The 19671-nt window shown below is 41.0% G+C and overlaps 1 long non-coding RNA gene across 1 annotated transcript; it reads left to right on the forward strand.

The window, feature by feature from the left end:
* The first annotated feature begins 433 nt into the window (after positions 1-433).
* Positions 434-10777, forward strand: LOC106589220 (uncharacterized). Its single transcript, XR_001324800.2, has 4 exons — positions 434-480; positions 697-784; positions 892-962; positions 9932-10777. It is a non-coding gene; the product is annotated as an uncharacterized lncRNA (long non-coding RNA).
* The last annotated feature ends 8894 nt before the right edge of the window (positions 10778-19671 follow it).

Consider the following 19671-nt stretch of genomic DNA (forward strand, 5'->3'; position numbering starts at 1 on the left):
TCGACATATATTCTGTCTGCCGGTATTGCATTCATGCTTGATAGCACCGCTTGGGGGTGTCCGTTGTAAATTTATATCCCGGGCTGCGGGATCATTAGTATATGTGCAGATTAGAAATAACATATGTTTTAAACCGTAGGAGGTTGTCTAGACAAGATATATTCTGCCTGGGCTGTTTGACTTTTTAGCCCCCACATCCTTGGGGGTGAGATAAATACGCATTTGAAAGGCTTGTGTGGTAATAAAATCGAAAGTGCCAAGCCCAATTGAAGAGACGCACACAATCCTAAACAGCCACACACACACTTTTTCTGGTTTCAAAAGCCACCCATGCAGAGACACACACCCCCACCCCCTTTTTGTTTTGAAACACACACACCTACACTCCCCCCCCCGCGCATGCACACATCTTTCCGGAATCCTTTTTTCTCCGGGACAGGCATGGGGATAGCTCGAAAGGGCAGAGTCCCTTCGTTAAAGGTGAGATACAGCTTTAAAACCATTTATTTAATTCATAATATTTAGTACAGACCTTTTTAAAACAGCTTATAAGCACTTAAACATTTTTACTGTGCAATATTGAAACATGCAATAATGTTTTTTATGTATAAACTAGGTTTGTACAGCAGGTCACCATTACCTGGCACAGTACTACACTTTTTAATAACCTTTAATGTTTCTAACATGTTGTTGTAGGAAAGACTATTCGTATAACATAAGACATTGCATTTCTCCGCGACAAACCGGGGTAAGAGAGAAATGACAGATTCCTGTTTGTTAAGGGGTGAGATATAACATTAATACCCTTTATTTAATTCTAAATCTTTAGTACAGATCTTTTTAAAACATCTTACAATTAATACAAAAAATGTTACTGTTCCTTTCTTACAGATAAAGGGCCCCGGTTATAGGGTTGTCCCTGACCCCCCCGTCAGATTCCAATTCCCCCTCGTCAAGACTCCGTAAGTTTTCACTCCATGGATAGATCAAACGTCTTGCATGTAGGCTCTGTGTACGTAATTGTTCATGATTTTGGAAAAGACTGTCCAGCTTATTTATCAGGGTTATGAATATAGGGTAATCCCTCCATTTAAAGCACACAGGCATAAAAAAGTTCACATCCTTGCAGGCTTTGGAAAATACATATGAACTGACAGACTTTGTCGCATTTGTACTATCAAAATGTTCACATGCTAAAATTGTCACTTTGGAGTCGGAGACAACAACTTCATTGACAACAACCCTAAGAGCAATAAAATAGGTGGGGTGTGGGGCCATCCTCTTTGAAATGTTCAAACACAACCCCCCTCCCCAGTTCAACGAGGTCCCTACACATCAATCATCATGACAACTTCAAAGGAATAGATGCAATATAGATATAAAATAACACACACTCTTAACACATGACAGAATAGGATGCAACTATATGGCCCTAACCACGTGACACCTTCCCGCCAGGATGTCCTGACCGGATGCCCTTATTTGGGCATGTACGCGTCATCCGGACATAGGGTCATAAATCACGATTTTGACTGATGCCGTCTACTTGATTCTCTCTCACACCTATTTTAGCTTCTCTTCACTGGCTACCAGTTACTTTGAGAATAGATGTATTAAACACGTTTAAGGCTTGGTTTAGCCCCATCCAATGTTCAGATCTTTTATCTCCCTACGAGCCAGGACACAGCCTGAGATCCTCTGGCTGTTGACCATTTCAAAGTCTAGGTTGAAAACTAAAGGAGACCGGGCATATGCCATTAGGGCTCTTTGGAATGGTCTGCTACGGTAGATGAGATCAGGCTTGCAGATTCAGTACCTCTTTTTTTATCAATGCTTAACACACTTTTATAAAGATACTTTTAATGTACAGTATGCTTTCAATGTATGATTTACATTTTAGTAATTTAGCAGACGCTCTTATCCAGAGCGACTTACAGTTAGTGCATTCATCTTAAGATTTCTAGGTGGGACATCCATATATCACAGGCATAGAAAGTACATTTTACTTCAATAACGTCGTTTAAAGATAGTGTTTGAAGAGGTAGGGTTTCAGATGTTTTCCCCCTGAAGCTAGGACAGCAGGGACTCTGCTGTCCTAGCTTCAGGGGGAAGCTGTTTCCACCATTGGGATGCCAGGACAGCACTTTGTTACTTGTATTGAAAAGCGCTATACAAATGAAATTATTATTAGTATTACTTCTAGGAAGATTTTAACCCACTTCAACACACAATTCAAAATAATTGTAATGCCCTAGTTATTTTGTTGCTTTGACAAAGTCATTTCTGGAGATTCTTATTTATTTAATGTGATTAATGTTTCATTTTAAGGTAAAGAAAAACAACCTGTCCCTCATTATAAGGTCAACCCTGTTAAGTAAACTGTACTCTCGTTTTAATATGGTGAAACTATTCCTTTTTAAATTATTTTGTAAAAAGAAACATTAAACATCTATTAGTAAAATCGTAGCTGGTTGTCACGTCCTGACCATAGTAAGCTGTTATTTTCTATGGTAGAGTAGGTCAAGGCGTGACAGGGGGGTTTTCTATGTTGGGTTGTTCTAGTTTTGTATTTCTATGTTGGGCTGTGTTTGGGATGATCTCCAATTAGAGGCAGCTGGTCATCGTTGTCTCTAATTGGAGGTCATATTTAAGTTGGTGTTTGTCCCACCTGGGTTTGTGGAGATTCATTTTGAGTTGTGTATGTTTCACCTCTGCGTCACGGGTTGTTGTTCTGTTTATTCAGTTTATTTATGTATTGCATAGTTTCACAGAGTAAATAAAATGTGGAACGACACCCACGCTGCACTTTGGTCCGCTTCTTCTTTTGACAACCGTGACAGAATCTCCCACCACCAAAGGACCAAGCAGTGTGGTCAGCAGGACGAATGGACTTGGGAGGAGATATTGGACGGGAAAGGACCCTGGAGGCAGGCTGGGGAATATTGCCATCCTAAAGAGGAAATTGAGGCAGCAAGAGCGGAGCGGTGATACTACGAGGCAAGTGCGAGAGGCAGGCCCCAAAATATTTTTTGGGGGGGCACAAGGAGAGATTGGCAGAGTCAGGTTGGAGACCTGAGCCAACTCCCCATGCTTACCGTGGGGAGCGAGTGAAGAAGCAAGCACCGTGTTATGCGGTGATGCGCACTGTGACGCCAGTGCGCATTCACAGTCCGGTGCGATCTGTGCCCGTGTCCCGCATTTGCCGAGCTAGGTTGAGCATTCAGCCAGGAAGGGTGGTGCCAGCTCAGCGCTCCTGGTCTCCAGTTCGCCTTCTCGGTCCAGGATATCCTGCGCCGGCGCTACGCACTGTGTCACCAGTGCGTATTCACAGCTCCCCGTGTTTGCCGGGCGAAAGTAAGCATCCAGCCAGGACGGGTTGTGCCAGCTATACGCTCGAGACCTCCGGTGCGCCTCCACGGCCCAGTATATCCTGTGCCTGCCCCACGTACCCAGCCTCCAGTGAGTCTATCCAGCCTGGTACGCCCTGTGCCTGCTCCTCGCACTTGCCCTGAGGTGCGTGTTACTTGTCTGGCACCACCTGTGCCAGCCCCACGCATCAGGCCTCCAGTGCGCATTCCCAGTCCAGAGCTTCCGGCGACAGTTCCCAGTCCAGAGCTTCCGGCGACAGTTCCCAGTCCAGAGCTTCCGGCGACAGTTCCCAGTCCAGAGCTTCCGGCGACAGTTCCCAGTCAAGAGCTTCCGGCGACAGTTCCCAGTCAAGAGCTTCCGGCGACAGTTCCCAGTCCAGAGATCCCGGCGACAGTTCCCAGTCCAGAACCTCCTGAGATGGCCTGCAGTCCGGAACCTCCTGAGAGACCTGCAGCCCGGAGCCTCGTGAGGCGGCCTGCAGCACGGAGCCTCCTGAGGCGGCCTGCAGCACGGAGCCTTCTGAAGCGGCCTGCAGCACGGAGCCTCCTGAGGCGGCCTGCAGCACGGAGCCTCCTGAGGCGGCCTGCAGCACGGAGCCTCCGGCGATGATCTACAGTCTGGTTCCTCCGACGATGATCCACGATCCGGTGGCACAGAAGCGGAGGGATCAGCGGGCGGAGCGGGGGTTACGCCCCGAACCGGAGCCGCCTCTTCTGCTGGAGGATCCGCTGGATGATAAGGTTCGGTGTACTGCACCAGAGCCACCATAGACACTTGTCACCCTCCCTACCCTCCCTTTTCTTTTCTTTTGGTTGTTGTTGTTCAGATGCATTCGTAGTCTGCACCTTTGGGGGGGGGGGTACTGTCACATCCTGACCATAGTAAGCTGTTATTTTCAGTGCGTGACAGGGGGGGTTTCTAGTTTAGTTTTTCTATGTTGGGTTGTTCTAGTTTTGTATTTCTATGTTGGGCTGATCTCCAATTGGAGGTCATATTTAAGTTGGTGGTTGTCCCACCTGGGTTTGTGGGAGATTCATTTTGAGTTGTGTATGCTTGTTGTTTTGTTTATTCAGTTTATTTATGTATTGCATAGTTTCACAGAGTAAATCAAATGTGAAACGACACACCGTGCTCCTACAGAGAGAGAAAGAGAATTAGAAAGAACAAAAGAAGTACAGTTGAAGTTGGAAGTTTACATACATTTAGATCGGAGTCATTAAAACTCTTTTCATCCACTCAACAAATTTCTTGTTAACAAACTATAGTTTTGGCAAGTCAGTTAGGACATCTACTTTGTGCAAGACACAAGTAATTTTTCCAACTATTTTTTACAGACAGATTATTTCACTTATAATTCACTGTATCACAATTCCAGTGGGTCAGAAGTTTACATACACTAAGTTGACTGTGCCTTTAAACAGCTTGGACAATTCCAGAAAATTATATCATGGCTTTAGAAGCTTCTGATAGGCTAATTGACATCATTTGGGTCAATTGGAGGTGTACCTGTGGATGTATTTCAAGGCCTACCTTCAAACTCAGTGCCTCTTTGCTTGACATCCTGGGAAAATCAAAAGAAATCAGCCAAGACCTCAGAAAAAAAATTGTAGACCTCCACAAGTCTGGTTCATCCTTGGGAGCAATTTCCAAATGCCTGACGTTACCACGTTCATCTGTACAAACAATAGTACGCAAGTATAAACACCATGGGACCACGCAGCCGTCATACCGGTCAGGAAGGAGACACGTTCTGTCTCCTAGAGATAAACGTACTTTGGTGCGAAAAGTGCAAATCAATCCCAGAACAACAGCAAAGGAGACAGGTACAAAAGTATCTATATCCACAGTAAAACGAGTCCTATATCGACATAACCTGAAAGGCTGCTCAGCAAGGAAGAAGCCACTGCTCCAAAACCGCCATAAAAAGACAGAATACGGTTTGCAACTGCACATGGGGACAAAGATCATACTGTTTGGAGAAATGTCCTCTGGTCTGATGAAACAAAAATAGGAATGGGCCAAAATTCACCCAACTTATTGTGGGAAGCTTGTGGAAGGCTACCTGAAACGTTTGACGCAAGTTAATCAATTTAAAGGCAATGCTACCAAATACTAATTGAGTGTCTGTAAACTTCTGACCCACTGGGAATGTGATGAAAGAAATAAAAGCTGAAATAAATCATTCTCTCTACTATTATTCTGACATTTCACATTCTTAAAATAAAGTGGTGATCCTAACTGACCTAAGACAGGGAATTATTACTAGGATGAAATGTCAGGAATTGTGAAAAACTGAGTTTAAATGTATTTGGCTAAGGTGTATGTAAAATTCCGACTTCAACTGTATGTGTGTGTGAGAGAAAGTAGAGATTGAGAAGAGAGTAATAAAGAGAGGGAAAGGAGGAGGCTGAACTGAGCTGAACCTGACTCTCCGTGCAGCCCCCTTAACCTGCATACTTGTAATCCAATTTGTAATATCTTAATTGTCCAGACACAGGGATGTTTGGAGAAAAGGAAAGAAAAAAAACAGTTGGAGGCAGAGAAAGATTAACACTGACCACGTTGTTGTGGTCCATCCAGGAGTGGAACCTACTGTAAGCTCTCATTACTGCTCAAAGAACGCAGGTGATTAGTTTAGCCTTTTCTCCAGCTTCTCCATCTCACCACGGCCCTCTGATAGATAGAGTAATGTTACAGAAAATTGATGAATACTGCATGAAAAAGGTTAGAGAGAGCTAGTATAGAGTGTATATTGATAAAGAAATAGAGAGCAAGGTTATAGAAGAAGGATAGAGAAAAGAGAGAGAGAGATCTACACCCATTTCTGAGCCCTAAAAGCGCAAGCGAGGATGAGGTTGTCTTTGTACTGTACAAGCACTATGGAGAGAGTACTCTCAACTTTCTAGAGGGTTGCTCTTTAACTGTAAAGAAATGAAAGAAAGGATTATAAACCAAAGTGGAGGAACGAAGCGAATGTATGTGGAAAATTGGAGCAGAACATCTTACTAATGACATAAAAGGTTTGTAACTGGTGAATGTATGACAGCTGATGACGAAGAAAGAAGAAGACTTCAACAAGTGTTCAACAGATGGAACCATTCACATGATAATGGGGCGAGAGATAATGGCCCTTGACACATGTCCCATCTGAAAGAATGGGTAGAAGAAGCAATAATGGTGAAAACTCAATAACCTACCAGAGGGATGGGTTGAGCTATTACTATATTGTAAAATACATGTGATCCTGGTTACCTTTTGTTATTGACTGTGTCGAGCAGTCCATAGTGTACAGAAAAGTAGTATACTCGAGTGAATAAGGTTCATAGTGTAGTAATAGCATAGTGACAGCTCTGTGTCGTGGTTTGTTCCATGAACAATAGAGTGCCTTTAATGTCCTTGTGACATTGTGTGTGTACATTTTAATAAAACACTCAATTTAACAGTTGTGTCACATACTGTGCATCTACGATCAAACAAAAATAAATCAATGTAAAGATTCCAATAGCGGTGTGTTTTCAATCAAATAAATTAGTTGTTTTCTCAGAAAATTCAAATTTTGGCATGTCCCACGTCATGTTCTAGGAAGATTAGAGGATGTAGCATTCTACACTTTTCTTCTTAAAAGTGATATATCTTGAAAACTTAACTGCTGACATGGAAATAAATGTGTGACTGTATCAACAGTGGATTCATGAAAAAAATACCAAAAGATAGTTTTTGAGTGCATTATTCCTTTATGTCACGCCCTGACCTTAGATTGCCGTTTATTTTATCTTTTTGGGGTTAGGTCGGGTGTGATGTGGGGTGGGCATTCTATGCCTTTCTATGTTTTCTATTTCTTTGTGTTGAGCCGAGTATGGTTCCTAATCAGAGGCAGCTGTCTATCGTTGTCTCTGATTAGGAATCATACTCAGCCCTTTTTTCCACCTTTAGTTGTGGGATCTTGTTTTTGTATTGCTCAGTGAAGCCTGCAGAACGTGACGTTCGTGTTTCTTTGTTTATTGTTTTTGTATAGTGTTCTGAGTATAATAATACATATTTATCATGAGCACTTAACACGCTGCACCTTGGTCTACTCCTTACGACGAACGCCACACTTTAAGGCAAAAATGTCCTCAAGTTTTCACCATGATTGTAAAGTCCTAGTTATTTTGTTGCTTTGACAAAGTCATTTCTGAAGATGATAATTTATTCATGTAATTCGTGTGGTGGTTAATTTCTTTACTATCAAATGAGGAGAGACAAACTTATCCCACAAGTCAGAGTTATACTTAAACCAAATCTTTATTCACTTATTAATAAGGTCAATACAACACACACATATAAAGTGAATCAATTGAGTGCTCTACGATAATGATGGCTGGTCAATGAATCACCATGAGAGCCCCGAGATAAAAATACAAAGGTCTTTTATAGCCAAGATAAACCACTTTTAGTCTACATGACGAACAACAGATGTATGGAATGGGTCACAAGGTTAAGATTTGTATGAAAGATAGTTATAATTCACAGCAGACAGTATCTGCTGTAAAAACTGTTTTCTTTGTGTAGAGACCAAGATCTGGCCCTGGGGTCATCTCTCCCTGGAACCATGTAGAACAGAAACATTAACTCATGCTCTGGAATGCGGTCTCTTTAGGTTTGATCACCCAAAAGACACCGTAAATCTCCTGTCAGTGTTATCTCCCAAAGGCCCACTTTCAGTTCACACAGACACAATGGTTATAGAACCCTCTATTCTGTTGCATAAAACAACCATTAGATGCAATAAAAGTATTATAACATAATCTTGCAATTTTGCGCTCACATTCGTGATATTTTTACATTGTCCCTAATGTTTAATGTCAACCCTGTTACGTGAACTGAACTCTCGTTTTAATATAGTAAAACTATTATTATTTTGTATTCTTTTTTCAAAAGAAACATTGAACATCTAATAGTCAAATCATAGTGTAAAAGCAAGTGAGCTGGTCCTACACTTTCTTGCAATTTTCTGGTGTTTTGTGATAGAAAACTGAAAGCATCAAGCATAACGTAAACCCTGTTTCCCATATATAGATACATTAGATAGATAGGCTAGAAATGTTTTAACTAGGCCAAGGTTTACAGAACACAACTGATCAATCAACAGATCAATGAGATCAAAGTACATGTTCGTCGATTTAACAGCATGTGATCTGATAGTCTGCACGTTTCTTCATATAGTAAATATGTAATTCCAATGACAAATGATACAATCTGATTATGTACACTACCGGTCAAAAGTTTTAGAACACCTACTCATTCAAGGGTTTTTCTTTATTTTAACTATTTTCTACATTGTAGAATGGTAGTGAAGACATCAAAACCATGAAATAACACATATGGAATCATGTAGTAATCAAAAAAGTGTTAAACAAATCAAAATATAATTTATATTTGAGATTCTTCAAATAGCCACCCTTTGTCTTGATGACAGCTTTGCACACTCATGACATTCTCTCAACTAGCTTCAATTGGAATGCTTTTCCAACAGTCTTGAAGGAGTTACGAAATGGTTAGAAACTCTGAAACTCTCTCTCTCGAAGAAGAAGAAGACGACACAGGAACATTCAGTCTGCAGTTGTTGAAGTACTTTAGTCTAGTAAACTCGACCGAAGACGAGAAGACAAAGAACAGCTTACTCTCACCACTATAGATACCTCTACTCTAACGAACAGAGCCTGTTGAACAATGCGGGGTAGACCTATGGATGATCCATTCTCACAGACACTCCGAAACTAAGAAGCTACGACTACAAAGGACATGCTGACAACCAGAGACTTACACAACCAGAGACTTTGTTGAATTACTCCCCGTAGATGGGATCGAGGTTTTTCAACAGATAGACAGCAAAGACATACAAACGTAAATATGTACATTGCAATTATTTTGAATGAGCGGCTGTTCATGTGCAAAGTATTCGCATTTCCATGAGCATAGTTATCAGCTGTCTGTACGATAGTGGAATTCCTTTGTCGCTCCCTTTCCCTCTCTTTTGAATCCGCCATTTTGTGTAACAAGCCGTCATATCGGTTTAGTCCACTAGGGACATTTCATTGCATTGTGTAGTAATCAATGTGTAAGCTATCCTGTTTGTGTGTATGTAATTCTGTGTGATTATTTAGTTAGTAAATAAATAATTAAGACAATTTGTATATTGCTGATTCATCATTTAGGCTAGGGTTCGTGCAGAAGAATTTTGCGACATTCAGAATGAGACCGAAGGTAAATAAGAATTAATTTATTGACTGACTGATGTAAGAGATATTTGTATCTTTAGAGTTTAGTCGGGAGATAGTAACTCGTTAAATAACTTTTCCAGTGGTGCCCCAGATTACTGTATGATTAATTTAATCGCGTAATAATTGGACGTGGTATGTAATTATTTTCTAAAATAACAGTCAAGACACTACACCACTTATAACCATCAGTTTTGTGTATTAATGGATGCCAAATGAAGCGAGGCTTCCCCAAATATTTGACCAATAAAACAATTACAATTATAAAATAATGTATCTTTTATCTGTCTCTGTCTTTTCAGAATTTCTCATCAAATCGGAACTGGCTGAATCTCACCGGAGAAATCATCAGAGCGAGGGACACAGCGACCCTCAATATCAGTATTTGTAGCCCATATATCTGATGGTGTCTGGACCAAAAGAGTATAAGTAGCATTTGATTGATTGATGCTAGCAAGCATTTGGCCTCCCTTGATAAAAAAATTATAAAATAATTAGCCAATCAGCGTTGAGCTGAGCTCAACTGTGGTTTGTCCGGGAGCAGCAAAAGGCCCCCAAAGGGAGGCCAGTTTGGATTTGGCTTCACACCATGCCAGGAAGTTAGGCTAGCAAGTGTTTTAGCTAGGTAGCCTATCACAACAAAAACTAAAAGTGTACTGTATGACAGAGCCATAGACAGTTTTGCCAACATGAAAGAGAGGAGGATGGTGATGGCTTTCAACTAGTCTACAAGTAGAGTGAGTCAACCTTTTTTGTTATACTTGCACACGCGCACACACACACACACACAGAGAAATCAGGACCACGGGCAGCCACATGATATTTAGCAACATTGATTGGACTAAATTGTTTTTGGTATCTTTAAGTTTGTTTTCAGTGTATTAAACTACGCATATACTGTATAGCCTTGTTGATTTGATGATGTTTAAATGCTTAAGTTGAAATTGTGCTGGAATAGCGGAGGCAGTGCTCCTGTTGTTTTTGTGTTGACTTGTGGTCACCCCGGGATTCTAAATCAGCAGTTGTTTAGTAATCTGTCGAAAACATGAACTTGCTTGACCATGCTGCAGGTGATATATTTGTTACATGCAATATTTTCTTTGTGGACTTCACCGGACAGATGTTGCTCTCCGGTTTTGTGATGAAACAAACATACAGTGCCTTCAGAAAGTATTCACACCCCTTGACTTTTTCCAAATTTTGTTGTGTTACAGCCTGAATGGATTCAATTGAGATGTTGTGTCACTGGCCTACACACAATACCCCATAATGTCAAAGTGGAATTTGCTATCGCAACAGCTAATGGGGATCCTAATAAAATACAAAAAATATATAACAATAGAGTCCGTGCAAGATGGGGTCAATGCAGATAGTCCGGGTAACCATTTAATTAACTATTTAGCAGTCTTAAGGCGATGGAGGTAGAAGCTGTCTCGGAGCCTGTTGGTCCGAGAGCTGATGGTCCGGTACCACTTGCCAGATGGTAACAGAATGAACCATCTATGGCTTGGGAAGCTGAAGTCTTTGGGCCTTCCTCTGACACTGCCTAACATCTAAGTCCCGGATGGCAGGAGCTTGACCCCAGTGATGTACCGGGCTGTCAGCACCATCCTTTGCAGTGATTTGAGGTTAAGGGCTGTGTATTTGCCATACCAACCGGTGATACAGCCAGTCAAAATGCACTCGATGATGCAGCTGTAGGACTTTTTGAGGATCCGAGGGCCCCTGCCAAATCTTTTCATCCTCCTGAGGGGGAAGAGACGCTGTTGTACCCTTCACAACTGTGCAGGTGTGAGTGGACCATGTAAAGTCCTAAGTGAGGTGGACGCCAAGGAACTTGAAGCTCTCGATTCGCTCCACTACAGCCCTGCCGATGGGGGCATGCTCTCCCTACATTTTCCTGTAGTCCGCGATCATGTCTTCCTGACATTGAGGGAAAGGCTGTTGGCCTGGCACCACACTGCCACGTTTCAGTGACCATCGGTGATCAGGCCTACCACCGTTATGTCGTCAGCAAACTGGATTATGGTTTTGGAGTCGTACGTGGCCAGTCGTGAGTGAACAACACCCCCGTGTTGAGGGTCAGCATGGCGGATGTGTTGTTGCCTACCTTCACCACCTGGGAATAGCACGTCAAGAAGTCCAGGATCAAGTTGTAGAGGGAGGTGTTCAGTCCAAGGGTCCCAAGCTTGGTGATGAGCTCAGTGGGGGTCATGGTGTTGAATACTGAGCTGTAATCTACGAACAGCATTCTCACATGGTTTTTCTCCCTCTTGCATCATCTGTTGGGGATATGCGAATTGGAGTGTGTCCAGGATGTCTGGGATGATGGTGTTGATGTTTGTCATGACCATCTTTTCAAAGCACTTCATAATTACAGGTGTGAGTGCTACGGAACAATAGTTATTTAGCAAGGTTACCTTGGAGTTCTTGGGAACAGGGACAATGGTGCTCAGCTTGAAACATGTTTAGGGTGAGTCACTGGCTTGCTCGCGCTCTCCCATGCCGTTATTTGTAATTATGTTCCGGCCCCGACCATCCGCTCATGAAAAAATTGGCCCACGGTTGAATCTAGTTGGTGATCCCTGGCCTATATCCTAATCTGATTTTGGTGCAGGTCATGTTGTTCTTCACATTATGGTCCCTTGTTAACACACACTATATCAAATAAAATGTACGTGTATTTGTCACATGCACAGGATACAGAAGGTATAAACAATACAGTGAAATGGTTACTTGTATACTTAGCACTATCAAAAATAGAAAGTGTACAGATAAAAATATTGTATGAATATTTTATAATTCTTATCCTGACACACTTGCCTAAATTGATGGGACATGTCAAATAAATACTATAACCACACCCCAGCCACATCTAGCAAAGTGGATGGGTCACTATTGTCAAGACACATGCTCATGAAATACAATGGCCTGTAACGCCCTGGCCATAGAGAGTTTTTTTTTGTTCTTTATTTTGGTTAGGCCAGGGTGTTACATTGGGTGGGCGTTCCATGTTCCTTTTTCTATGTTTTTGTATTTCTTTGTTTTGGGCCAAGTAAGGTTCCTAATCAGAGGCAGCTGTCTATCGTTGTCTCTGATTAGGAATCATACTTAGGCAGCCTGTTTTCCTTTGGGGTTTTGTGGGTAGTTGTTTTCTGTCTTGTGTGTGTTCACCTGGCAGAACTGTTGGCTTTCGTTTTCCCTGTTTGTTTTTGAAGTGTCTCATTAAAAATCATTATGACCACTTACCACGCTGCATCTTGGTCCCCTCTTCCAGACGATCGTTACATGGCCGTAATCACCTCCAGACACACCTGTAATCAGGCTATAATCACCCCATAGCAACGTCTAGCTAAGTGGATGGGTACAGTGAAATGGTTACTTGCATATTTGTATAGTAGCAATATCAAAAATAGAAAGTGTCAATATAAATATAAAATATAAGTGTCAATGCTAGTAAAGAAAGAACAAAATAATATATATTTATAATCATTACAATCGCATCATGCAGCCTTACAATGTATTCAAAATCAAAATACTGTATATAGCCCAAAGTTTGTAGAACAACTAAAGTTACATTAATAATTCTAAATTAAGCGTATAGGAATACCTATTTCTTTGTTAACCGCTCAACACAGAATAGAAATTTGCGCGCTCCCTCAAATCGTTTGGAGAAAATATCCTTTCTATTTTATTCAGCTTTGTCCAATTGTATTCTTCATACTATAAAATAATGCCACTGAATTCTAAGCAAATCTTGTTTGTTAAATGAACTAGTGTAGCCCACAGCCATTTGGCATAGCCAGATCAGGACCTAACATAAGGACAACTTAAAGCATGCTATACTACATTTTCTTCATATCATGCTTCTTTAGACCTGCCTAAAGTAAATCATGGATTTATTGTTAAGGTGTAGTTGCTTGACAATAACCGAATGATGAAATCTCGCAACCGCCACAGCCCTAGGCACTGCAGATAGTCCAGATGACTGGGAACTTGCACCCAGTGATGAGCTGGTCCATCCGCACCACGCATGAACAAGGGAACCTATATTCGGAGAGCCTGTTTCTGTCCTGCCCTTGACTTTGGTGTAGGGCATATGATGTCCATGTCCTCTTCGTTGCAAAACTCCCTGATCTTTTAAAAATATATGTTTATCTAGTTGTGTCCAGTCCAGGTGGTGCTCGTACAGGCAGACCACCTATAGGAGGAAAGACGTCAGCGTTCCGCAGCAGGTACCGACTGAGTCCGAACGCTCCTTGGTGACAACAACACCAGGCTCCAGAGCATTAAAGCTGTAAAACAAAAACATCTAGAAGATATTATAACCTTGCATAACATCAATTCATCTCCCAAGTTTAGATAATATGAATAACCTCATACAATGCAATGAAAATGATATTCACCTGAAGTGCTGGTATTGCTTGATCTGTGGCAGTGGTCTGAAGTACAGGTCAGGTGTGGTTGCTAGCCATAGGTTTTTTCCAGCACCGTAACATCCTTCAGTCCAACCAGCTGTGGGATTTTAACCCCTGTCACAGTGCTGTCCTTCACCATACCAGCCATCTCTGACACAGTGTTCACTCAGGTCTTTCTGAAGTGCTGCTTGATGAGGCCGAACAACCAGTCAGGGGAAGACTTTGTGTGGCCTGTGATCAGGAAGTGAAGGTCCAGACTGTGGTGGAGCTTGTGTATGGTCTGCCAGGAACAATAACCAGAGCACAAACTTGTTCTTGTTAAAAAGTAGATGGACCCTGGCTGCATAGGGTCAAAAGGAGAGTGCACCTGCAAACAACAACAACAAAAGAACATTAGAGAAGTGAAAATGTATTGTCACATCCCTGTCAGTTTGTCTTTACACAGGCCAGTGAAAGACACATGCCTGCTTTCAATTTATAAAACAAAATGATAAACTTTATTTTATCAGGGAGTCATACTGAGACCAATGTCTCTTTCGCATCTCTGAATTACATAAATTACAGAAAATACACACATCAGAATAAATGCAAGCAGAAAGAAAAACACTGTCATAAAAAAACGAACATGTTCATCAGTAATAAGGTCCTCAATCAGTATAAAGGAGGACATGTTGCTTACCTGTTGAGGAAAATCAAATCTGTAATACAACCTGATGTCTTTGCTTGCTGCTTCAGTAGGGCTCCCCAGAGACAACTGCAGGTCTTGACAGGTGGTCTCGCAGTCAGAAACCATCTTCTGGTAGATAGACCACTCAATCTGAACAAGCAGGAGATGCTGCTCTTGCTTCTTCAGCTTGGCTGATTTAACAGCTTCTGGCAGAGTGGCAGATCTTAAGACCTGATTGTTGGTCCTCTGGCACTGCCAGCACAGGTATGTTCTGGGCTAAGTGCTTGAGATGTGGGGCAGCAATTTTCTCCACAGATTACTGAAGGAAGACAGCCCGACTGCACTTACCTCTGGAAAATAAACAAATAATGTAAGATCAATAAAAGTAGTTCCAATCATGTTGGAGGCAAATTAAACAATGAAAACGTGTTGTTTATGCTTTACATATCAAGTGTTGTCATCAATTCCTTGTAGAGATTCCACACCACTGTTTTTGTCAAATGAGATGGCAGTAGCTTTCAACCAAAATGTTTGTGTCCTGGGTGGCATCCTGGTAATACTATTGCATTATCCTCTGCGTAGTTGTTGATGAAGTTCACAACTCGCTGCAAGTCCTCATGCTTCAGGTGGGACCTGTGCTTGCTTGGGCCAGCCCTCTTTTTGATGGGAGGAATTACACCATCATTCTATGACTGGTGGAGGAGAGTCAGGCGTGTTCTACTGATGGTTCATGTGAAAGAGATGCTATATCCACCCCCCAGCCACATCCAGCTAGAAGATGGGTCTCTATTGTATAGACCTGTTCACATGTTCATGAAATACAATAGATGGCTGTAATCACCTCCAGACACACCTGGCTAACTTGATGGGTCATTTAATCATCTGGCAAAGTGTAGTCTTTTTTTTAGCTAACATTAGGCTATAACTAGCAATGCAAATGTATTTCTGAGATTCAAATAATATTACTACACAGATCATGTAATAATTTTGTGTATTTTGTTGAGACATATAAGTTAGCTAGCTAGCTAAACAATGAATCCCAACCCATACAGTACAAGCATTACAAACCGATTGTCATGGTAGCCACTAGAGGTCGACCGATTATGATTTTTCGACGCCGATACCGATTATTGGAGGGCTAAAAAGCCGATACCGATTAATCACCCGATTTTTTTGGGGGGGTGTTTTATTTATTTGTAATAATGACAATTACAACAATACTGAATGAACACTTATTTTAAAAGAGGTTAACTTAATATAATACATCAATAAAATCAATTTAGCCTCTAGTGGAAGCCGTAGGAAGTGCGAAATGAATCCTTTGTCACTGTGTGATCTATTAGCAATGACTTGAAAATAGTACAGCCACAAAATTCTCATTTCCTGCTTGTATTTTTCTCAGGCTTTTGCCTGCCATATGAGTTTTGTTATACTTACAGACACCATTCAAACAGTTTTTGAAAATTCAGAGTGTTTTCTATCCAAATCTGTTAATAATATGCATATCCTAGCTTCTGAGTTTGTGTAGGAGGCAGTTAAAAATGGGCACATATTTTTTTTTTAATTCTCAATACTGCCCCCTAGCCCCAACAGGTTTTAAGTTCCTTGCTCAGAACATGAGAACATATGAAAGCTGGTGGTTCCTTTTAACATGAGTCTTCAATATTCCCAGGTAAGAAGTTTTAGGTTGTAGTTATTATAGGAATTATAGGACTATTTCTCTCTATACAATTTGTATTTCAATATTGACTATTGGATGTTCTTATAGGCACTTTAGTATTGCCAGTGTAACAGTATAGCTTCCGTCCCTCTCCTCGCTCCTACCTGGGCTCAAACCAGGAACACACCGACAACAGCCACCCTCGAAGCAGCATTACCCATGTAGAGCAAGGGGAAACAACTACTCCAAGTCTCAGAGCGAGTGACGTTTGAAACGCTATTAGCGAGCACCCGCTAACTAGCTAGCCAATTCACATCGGTTACACCAGCCTAATCTTGGGAGTTGATAGGCTTGAAGTCATAAACAGCGCAATGCATTGTGAAGAGCTGCTGGCAAAACACAGTAAAGTGCTGTTTGAATGAATGCTTACGAGCCTGCTGCTGCCAACCATCGCTCAGTCAGACTGCTCTATCAAATCATAGACTTAATTGTAACATAATAACACACAGAAATACGAGCCTTAGGTCATTAATATGGTTGAATCCGGAAACTATCACGTTTATTCTTTCAGTGAAATACGGAACCGTTCCGTATTTTATCTAACGGGTGGCATCCCTAAGTATAAATATTCCTGTTACATCGCACAACCTACAATGTTATTTCATAGTTACGTAAAATTCTGGCAAATTAGTTCGCAACGAGCCAGGCGGCCCAAACTATTCTGCGTGCAAGGAACGCAAGAGAACGGACACAATTTCACCTGGTTAACTTGGGGATAGAATCCCACTGACGGGATTGCTTGACAAGCTAGCATGGCGCGAAATTCAAAACAGCAAAAATCGAATAATTAAAATTTCTCAAACAATCAACTATTTTACACCATTTGAAAGATAAACATCTCCTAAATCCAACCACATTGTCCGATTTCAAAGAGGCTTTACGGTGAAAGCATAAAGTTAGATTATGTTAGGAGAGTACATAGACAAAAAATTACACACAGCCATTTTCAATGCACGGACAGGCGTCACCAAAAGCAGAAAACCAGCTAAAATTATGCACTAACCTTTGACAATCTTCATCAGATGACACTCCTAGGACATTATGTTAGACAATACATGCATTTTTTGTTCTATCGAGTTCATATTTATATCCAAAAACAGCATTTTACATCGGCGTGTGACGTTCAGAAAATGTATCTCCCCCAAAACTGCCGGTGAATTTACAAAAATACTCATAATCGTTGATAAAATATTAAACTGTTATTCAAAGAATTATAGATTAACATTTCCTGAACGCAACCGCATTGACAGATTTCAAAATAACTTTACTTGGAAAGCACACTTTGCAATAATCTAAGTACTGTGCTCAGAAAAATACACTAGGCAATACAGATAGCCGCCATTTTGGAGTCATCTAAATGCATAAATAACATTAGAAATATTCACTTACCTTTAATAATCTTCATCAGAAGGCACTTTCAGGAATCCCAGGTCCACAACAAATGTTGTTTTGTTCGATAAAGTTCATAATTTATGTCCAAATAACTCCATGTTGTTAGCGCGTTCAGTAAGCTACTCAAAATGTAGGACGCGCGAGGAAAATGTCACGACGAAAAGTCAAAAGAAAAATCTATTTACGTTCGTTCAAACATGTCAAACGTTGTATAGCATCAATCTTTAGGGCCATTTTAACATGAAACTTCAGTAATATTTCAACCGGACCATTCCTGTGTCTTGAAAAACGTTTTGGAACACAGGTCCCATCTCACATGAATGCGCGCCAATGAAGTGATGTCATTCCCTGGGTTACCAACTTCCCAGCCTTCTCATTCGGTCTCTGTTCATCATAGACGCCTCAAACAACTTTCTAAAGACATTTTACATCTAGTGGAAGCCTTAGGAAGTGCAAAATGAATCCTTTGTCACTGTGTGTTCCATTGGCAATGACTTGAAAATAGTACAGCCACAATATTTTCATTTCCTGCTTGTATTTTTCTCAGGTTTTTGCCTGCCATATGAGTTCTGTTGTACTTACATACACCATTCAAACAGTTTTAGAAACTTCAGAGTGTTTTCTATCCAAAGCTAATAATCAAATGTACTAATAATATGCATATTCTAGTTTCTGGGCCAGAGTAGTAACCTGTTCAAATTGGGTACGTTTTTCATCCGGCCGTGAAATCGTCCCACCTACGCAACAGCCAGTGTAATCCCGTGGCGCGATTTTCAAATACCTTAGAAATGCTATTACTTCAATTTCTCAAACATATGACTATTTTACACCATTTTAAAGACAAGACTCTCGTTAATCTAACCATACTGTCCGATTTCAAAAAGGCTTTACAACGAAAGAAAAACATTAGATTATGTCAGCAGAGTACCCAGCCAGAAATAATCAGACACCCATTTTTCAAGTTAGCATATAATGTCACAAAAACCCAGAAGACAGCTAAATGCAGCACTAACCTTTGATGATCTTCATCAGATGACACACCTAGGACATTATGTTATACAATACATACATGTTTTGTTCAATCAAGTTCATATTTATATCAAAAACCAGCTTTTTACATTAGCATGTGACGTTCAGAACTAGCATACCCCCCGCAAACCTCCGGTGAATTTACTAAATTACTCACGATAAACGTTCACAAAAAACATAACAATTATTTTAAGAATTATAGATACAGAACTCCTTTGTGCAATCGAGGTGTCCGATTTTAAAATAGCTTTTCGGTGAAAGCACATTTTGCAATATTCTCAGTAGATAGCCCAGCCATCACGGCTAGCTATTTAGACACCCACCAAGTTTAGCCCTGACCAAAGTCAGATTTACTATAAGAAAGATTGATTACCTTTGATGTTCTTCGTCAGAATGCACTCCCAGGACTGCTACTTCAATAACAAATGTTGGTTTGGTCCAAAATAATCCATCGTTATATCCAAATAGCGGCGTTTTGTTCGTGCGTTCAAGACACTATCCGAAGTGTAAATAAGGGTCACAAGCATGGCGCAATTCGTGACAAAAAAAATCTAAATATTCCATTACCGTACTTCGAAGCATGTCAAACGCTGTTTAAAATCAATTTTTATGCCATTTTTCTCGTAAAAAGCGATAACATTCCGACCGGGAATCTGCGTTTAGGTAAACAGAGGAAAGAAAACAAAGCATTCGGTCGACGCGAGTCTCACAGTACTGTAACCAGCCACTACCCAAACGCGCTACTTTTTTTCAGCCAGAGCCTGCAAAGCCACGATTCAGCTTTTTGCCGCCTTCTGAGAGCCTATGGGAGCCGTA

The sequence above is a fragment of the Salmo salar genome, chromosome ssa28 (genome assembly GCF_905237065.1).
Source record: "Salmo salar chromosome ssa28, Ssal_v3.1, whole genome shotgun sequence".
NCBI classification, from domain to species: Eukaryota; Metazoa; Chordata; class Actinopteri; order Salmoniformes; family Salmonidae; genus Salmo; species Salmo salar.